The sequence below is a fragment of the Globicephala melas genome, chromosome 12 (assembly GCF_963455315.2).
Source record: "Globicephala melas chromosome 12, mGloMel1.2, whole genome shotgun sequence".
Classification (NCBI taxonomy): Eukaryota; Metazoa; Chordata; class Mammalia; order Artiodactyla; family Delphinidae; genus Globicephala; species Globicephala melas.
This window is the reverse complement of record NC_083325.1, coordinates 76,860,256-76,868,011: the sequence shown is the minus strand read 5'-3', so window position 1 is coordinate 76,868,011 and position 7,756 is coordinate 76,860,256. Positions and strand designations below refer to the sequence as shown.

Genomic DNA, 7,756 nt, shown 5'->3' with positions numbered 1-7,756 from the left:
CTGTTTAAGCCACTTAGTAGCTAAATTATCTAGGTAAAATATTTCAGATTGATTGATTGATTTCTATAAAATAAGACATGAGGCCAGTCTGTATTGGACCTCTGTTGCTTTAATCAGCAAACACTGCCACCACCACCACCCCCCCCCCCCCGCCCAGTGGGACTTTATACACATAGACACACATTGTTTTCTTTGGGGAACTTCTCTTTCCTCATTGTATTTGGTGGGGCTGCCAATCATAATCACCACAACCCTTACCACACTCCACAAAGATTGAATTGTGTTCACCCTAGGAAGTAAACTGAATGAGACATCAGCATTACCATGTTCAGCCCAGTAACTGGACCAATGCCTCATCCATAAGACTAATTATTATTTATTGCATGTGCAAATAATGACTCAAATCCCAATAACATTTTTTTCCCAGAGCAGTGAGGTGACAAAATACTTAAAGATTTGTAGTACAGGTCAGCAACTGGCTCTGGAATTCACTGCATTAGCAATCTAATTGTTCTGTCTCTTTATTGCTTGCTCCACATTTCTCCCTCTCCCTTTGGCTACATCTATCTTATTCTGCATGTCTTTATCTAGACTACCTCGGTATTTTTCTCCTTAAGTCCCTAAGCTTCTTTATTTCTCCATTCTCTCTCTTATGATCTCTGCTCCCCTGACATTTTTTTTTTATTATTTTGTACCTATTTTGATTCCTACTTCTGTATTTTATTCCTTCTTACCTTCCCCATTTTATTTATTATTTATTTATTTATTTATTTTGTAACCAGCTTCCATTCCCTTTATTTTTCTCATATAAAACTATGTGGTGGTCACAGCTGGAGCTTGGGTCCTCTGCAAGGAAGCTCTGGTGTGGGTCTTTACAAGATGGTCAGTGAATTCCTGCTATGGAGACTTGGTGAACAGCATCTGTTTCCAGAGATTAGGGGTGAGAGAGCTGTAGGTCTTGGAAATGGCATCAAAGGTGGCCTTGGCAAAGTTGCCCAGGGTGGCAGTGCAGCCCCTGACAGAGGTGTAGCAATCGTCAGTACTGGCCATCAGCAGCAGCTTCTTCGGCACAGGGGCTGAGTTGATGCCAGTGCCCCTGGGGCAGGGATGAGACTCACCGGGCCAGAGCCACAGAGAGCCAGTCATCTTGCAATGAACAGCATTGGGCTTGCCGATCTTGTTACCCCAGTAACCTCGCTGCATGGGGACGATGGAGAGCTTGGCCAGGATCATGGCCCCACAGATGGCAGTGGCTACCTCTCTGGAGCACCTGACACCCAAATGATGTCCATTGTAATTCTCAGTGGCGACAAATGCCTAGAACCTGGTCCCGCTGGCCAGCACGGGTTTGCTTTTGCACAGGCATTATCTACAAAACCTTGTCCTTGAGGGATGCCCCCAGCAAAAAGTCAATGATCTCAGATTCCTTGATGGGCAGAGAGAAGAGACAGATCTCCTCCAGGGACCTGATCTTCATGACCTCAACCAAGCGACCCAGCTTGGTGACAGGGAGCCTCTCATTGTCCTTGGCCCCAGCCCCGGGATGACGTAAACTACCTCAGCCTCCTCTCCCGGGGCCCCCTCGGCCTCCGAGCCCTCCAGCAGCACCTGTATCATCTGCTATTTGGTGTTTTTATGGAGAAGAATCTTACTTCCCCACTTTAATCTTTTTGCTTCTTACCCGTCTTTCCAGATCATTTTCTCTATTCAGTATCAGATCACAATGGGACTCTAAGTTACGTGTATTTATTTAGTATTTACTGTTTATTCAGTATTTATTTGCTATCTCTTGGAATAAAGATTTATCTTCCTTTTTCTGACTGAAAGAAAGTCATTTAATGTATTAAAATGAATATATGTAATTTAAAATATTCTATACAATCTAATTAAATATTTAATATATTTAAGTATCAAAGTTAAATATATTTATGTAGGGAAGATAATGTAAGTTTTTATTCACCTCCAGCTCATGATTAATTTTGCTTTTCTTGTGGATTAAAGGCTGTTAATAGGAAAAAAAAATCCTCATCCCTCTTGTAAACATGGGTCTCTGATGTCTTTTATTAAGTTAGTGCTAAAGCCACAAACAGCGAATGTGATAAGCAGGTCTGATGACAGCAATGTTAATTAATCTCCATAAGCTGGACCATCTGGTTTTTGGAAACTGAACAGGAAACACACAGCCCTAGCTCAGCATCTAGAGTATTCATTGGCTGGTGAGTATTGACTATGCATATTAGTCAGTCAGAAATGTCCAAAAGGAAGAGCACACCATGGCCAGTGATCTGGCTGAGTGGACAGACCTATTCTTTGGTTAGAGAATGATTCTTTATTCAGCTCATTCTCCAGACCTCAATTCTGCCCCAGTCAATTCTGCTCTGCTATAGAGCTGGTCCCAGTAGAAAAGAAAGAGGGAGGTAACAGTCCCTGTGTCTCTGCCTGAGGGATGGCAGGAAGCATGGCTACACTCATACTTCCTGGCCACTAGCTCTGCAGCTCAAGCTGTTCTCTTTTGCTATATGTCTTCTCTAAGGCTTTCCTCTGCTAACCTATCCCAAGTGGTGCTTAGTGCTCTGTTCTCCATCTCTACATCATAGGCTCAGCAGAAGAATTTATTTTCTTATTGTGAATCAATACAATAATCTCTCCTGGTGGAGGATTTTCAACCTTGAACCTTAGCTGTCATTGGGAATGAACATTGGAAATGAATCTGTTCCCTGGGGTCCTGAAATGCTCAAAGCTCTCAATTTCTGCTCCCACCTCCACTCCCATGTCCTTGATAATATGTGCCAGGACCCAAAAACATTTAATTGGAGAGCTTAGTTGAGTATTTTTTCCTCCTTAGATTACCCTATAAATATTGAAATTGAACAAGATCTTTCAAAGTACTAAGTGACATTTTGTTGGTGTACACATGGGATGAATACATTTACATCTATTAGATAATTATTTATCAAGCTAATTGGCCCCAAACCATCAACTTTTTATTTTTATTTTTTAAGGTAAAGCCTAACACTTGCAGGGAAGAGGTATTTTTTTCATACTTGGGTTCTCCTGGGGCATCTTGCAAAACTGGATTCACAGACTGCAAATGTGCTTCGTGTGCTTTCTCAGTGAGGAAGGGAAAACTGAGATCTCTAGCATTAAACAATCATTTTATTCCACAAAACCTGTGTGTGAATTATTGACATTCCATTCCCATGTTTACTCAATTAATGAAGCCAATTAGTGCACATTGTGCTTTGTAGTAGCATCAGCAGGAACTAAATGAGCCTTTGGGGATGTTTATGGACTTAGTTGATTTCAGGAAAAAGGTTGACTGATAGAAGCAGCTGCTAGTGGGAAACAGTTTGCTCCCAAATAGAAATGAACCATAAGATTGAACAGATGTTGTTCTGTCTTCTTAGTGCCTGGATTATGGTGCAATGTTATCAATTAATTTCCTACCAGGAAAGTCTAAAATATAGTCAAAGGAAACTGTCAGAGGCCGGCCACAGCGTTCTACAGCAGCAGGGCAGTGTTTATTCTCCAGGAAGTTTGTAGTCATTGGCTTCCCAGTTGTCTCACTAATCAGTTAAAAAACAAACAATAAAATGACCAAGAATTTTAAAAAAATTGACTTAGAAATAATATATAAACTTAGAGAATGAGTTGAAATCCCTTTGAATACATTTTATAATATTCCAGTTAATTATGGTAATGAGATGTGGTAGTTAATTTTATGCATCAACTTGACTGAGCTAAGGGATACACAGATGGCTGGTAATCAGTTTTTCTGGATGTGTCTTTGAGGGTGTTTCTGGAAGAAATTAGCAGTTGAATCAATAGACTGAGTAAAGCAGATGACCCTTACCAAAGCAGGTGGGCATTGTCCAATTTATTGAGGACCTGAGTAGAACAGAAAGGTGGAGGAAGGACAAATTTGCTCTTTGCTTGAACTGGGACATCCATCTCTCCTGCTCTCAGACATCAGCACTCTTGGTTCCCAGACCTTTGGACCTGGACAGAATTATACCACAGATTTTCCTGGGTCTCTAGTTTGTAGATGGCATCTTGGGACTTCTCAGCCTCCATCATTGTGTGAGTCAGTTCCTATAATTTATCTCCTCTTTATCTATCTATTTATCTATCTATCTATCTACCTATCATCTATCTATCTATCTATCTATCATCTCCTATTTCTCTGGAGAACTGTGACTTATACATGAGGAAAACAAAGAAAAGGGGTAGAGAACAGGACCTCTTATTTCCAGAGGGTAGACTTCCCAGCTGCAGTCTTTCTGGAAGAAATCTATTCTATAGCTCTCTCCACATTATAATGCAGGGGATCTGCAACAGGTGTCAGACAAAGTAGGTGTCAGACAAAGTAGGTTTCCATCAGGTATGCCCCCACATAGGTTGTGTGACCTTGGGTAATTTATCAGTACCTTGTGTGAGTTATCAATACCTTGGGTAAGTTAATAAAGCATGTTATATCTTGGTTTCTCCTCTATAAAATGCAGATACATATACTTACTTCACAGGGTTAAATAAAATAACGTGATAATTTTTGTTGTAATGCACATTTTCTATATTAGGTATCATAGATTATATATACAATCAATTTATTAATTTGCAAGGAGATGAAGGAAGTGAAAAAAGGACTTTAAATGAATAGGTTGGCTGTAAAGATGCTTTCTGATTTTAGAAACATGTTAATGTGAAAAAGAAAAAAACTTGCACCCTAGATTTAAGAAAATGTCATAGTATATGCTAAAGAAATATTTACTTTTCTTCTGCTCGTGTATTAAGAAAGCAGATATCAGAGAGCAGCTCACCAAACATTCAGGGAGACTGGAACTTCTTGATATCTATTTATAATATACTTTATTTCTCGTATGAGTATATAAAATCCAATGTACAAGAATCAAAGAATCCTAGTTTGAGACATGTGAACATCTCATGTGGCCTTTATTTCTTATGTTAGGCTCACAAATAAAACAAGATGGCTTCTGTTTCATAATCCACACTTAATTAGTCCTTTTTTTGGTGGGACCAATAAAGAGCGGGGTGCAAAGATTGTATTTGTTTTACTACTGAAAGAGCATTTCTAGCACAATGAATAAATCACAAACCCAAGACACTTTACTCTGTATAATTATCGTGAAGCCTAGTTTTATTTTCACCGAAGTGAGGCGTGAGGTTTTGTATGCGCTTGTGTTGTTTTTAATTTTGGCAGGAGATGGGGCAGTAGAGAAAGCTGTGAGGGAAAAGTGTTGCTGTCTTGTAAAATTATTTTTACATAGCTGTGCTAATTTATTTCACTCATACCCATTGATTGTAGACAAAGAAATCAGCCAGATCAGAGATCAGACTTGGAAACACTGGCGACAGATAGAAATATTGGATTTTTTGAAGATAGAGAAAGGGGAAATGATATATTTATGTACTAATAAATATTTGCTATAATATATATAATATATATCAATATAGTTATATATTAGTATAATATATATAATAGTATATGTCATGTGTGTGTATATTTACACACATACTGAAGGAAAAAAGAGATACAACTGATAGACAGTACAAAAATATTCCCTTTGGGAAGCCTAAAAACTTGACCCTGCAAGGGGTTATTCTTACCCCCTTCTCTTCCTCTACCTATGTGTCTCTATGAATCATGGTTCAGGGGTGCTCGACATGCTGCTTGAATCTGAGCCACGTGGAACCACTTGCCTCACGCATGTCTATCCATAGGGCTGGTGCTGCTTCTGTGTCCCTCTTTTGTAATCCAGGTCTTCTGTCTTCAATTTCAGAGTTCCTGGTCAGTTTAAAGTATCTCTTCTTTCCAAATGGTTAGAGAAGCCCCTGCCACAACTTTTGAAAACAAGATTTTAATTCTCTTTATCATCAACATATAAGTGTAACTGCTAAAACCTGCCATTTTATTGAACACTTGCTAAGTTCTAGGTAGTCACCTTAGTTAATTACCTAATTTAGTTCTCACCCCAGGCTTATGAGACAGATATTGTTATGGCCATTTCAGTTGAGCACACTGAGATTAACTGAGTGATGTAAGAGTCAAGATGGTCAGTCAATGAACATTATTTTTGCTTGGTGAAGCCTGAGGGAGCTGGTAGACAGATCATTAGGGATGGTTTAATTCACTGTTCATTTTACAGAGCAGGAAAAATGAGTCTCAGAGGCAGAAAGTGATTGCCCATATACACTGGGGTGTATATCAGAGCTGAGAACCAAACTCAGGACTTGCGACTTTAGCACCCCATCTTTTCTGTGGAGCCAGGCTGCTTCATGGAACAGAATGACAGCAGGCTGATTGAAGTATGGCCGGTTGTGGGTCCCCAAACTGCTAACGTTGTGCCAGTGTTAACGAGGCTCCCTGGAATCTGGACCAAGAAGAGGAGAACAGATTTGGGGAGACCTTCATCTTCTTTCCGGATTACAGCACCTTGTCACTCAGGCCCCATCACCCCCTTTGGCCCCTCTGTCCGAGAGATGCCTGACGATACTTCCCAGAGTAAGACGATTAGTTTAGCTAGAGGCTAAGAAATAGGATCGTTGTAAAAGCACATTAAAGGAAGGAGCTAGAAAGAAGAATCACTTAAGGAGAACAGGGACACAGTCTCCTCTTCAGCTCCAGTCACACCTTTTACCTTCCACAGCCCAACAGCCACCCCTTTTGCCTACCTTAACTTTAGACACCAAATGAAGACGCAAAGGCTTTATCTGTACCTCACCATGGTTCCTCTTGGATCTGGGGGGGGGAATATGTTATTTATATGTCTTCATAACTGAGAGAGGAAGAGAGAGAGAAGGAGAGAGAGAGACCCATCTGCTGCATATACTGACCTTTTCTGTCTTGATCCTTTGCCTTGTTACACTGTGTTCCTGGGACCCTTCCTCACTGTGGCCACTCCACAACTGGCCCATTTCCTCTCAATACACAGCTCGTGCTCAACTTGATTCCCTTTCAACCAACGGACCCTACTGGTGTATTTAATTTTGCAGAAGGACACATATCGAATAACTCTTGTCAGTAGTTGCTGAATGTATATTCAACATTTTCTCCTTTTATAGATTATATTATTTGCGCTCTCAACTCCTTTGTATGGCATGTAAGGAATTGCAGGTGTCATGGGAGAGAAGAAATAGCTCAGGTTCCATATCTTTTTGGATTTTTTTCACTTGAAACTGGTAGATTTATAAGAACAAATATCAATTACCAAATAAATAAAAATATGTAATTACTAGTAAAACAGACAGCAGATGGGCTTTACAATGCATGCACTTTACTTTGCAGTTCTACAGAACATGTGGTGCTTTCATGGGCACTGATTCTTATCAAGGAGTTAGGATCTGACCACTGTGAAGCAGTACATCATTCTTAGTAGGAGTTGTCACAGCCTTGCCAGTGATGGAAGGTCAGTAATCACCAGTTACAGAAAAGGCACTAATGTGTAAGCACTTATACGAGAGTCAATTATCATAAAGGGAACTAGAGGAATAGGCTGGAGAGATGCAGGAAGATTTTTCAGGTTGGCTCCTGGAGTTCATATTTCTTCCAGTTAACTGTAGATAGTCTCACCACTGAGGATCTCACTTAAGTGATGCTATTTTTTTTCCTTTAGGGAAGATGTATTATTATAATTAACATACCCTCATAGAAACCTAGATGAGTACACTTAAAACGGGTCACTGATTCTGACTTTCTTGATTTAATGTCATTTCTCATTTAAAAAAAAAAGAATGTGCA

At 39.9% G+C, this 7,756-nt stretch overlaps 1 pseudogene; it reads right to left on the bottom strand.

Annotated features, from left to right (window-relative positions):
- Positions 1 to 813: 813 nt before the first annotated feature.
- LOC115854018 (small ribosomal subunit protein uS5 pseudogene) lies at positions 814 to 1,618 on the bottom strand (annotated as a pseudogene).
- Between the last annotated feature and the right edge of the window lie 6,138 nt (positions 1,619 to 7,756).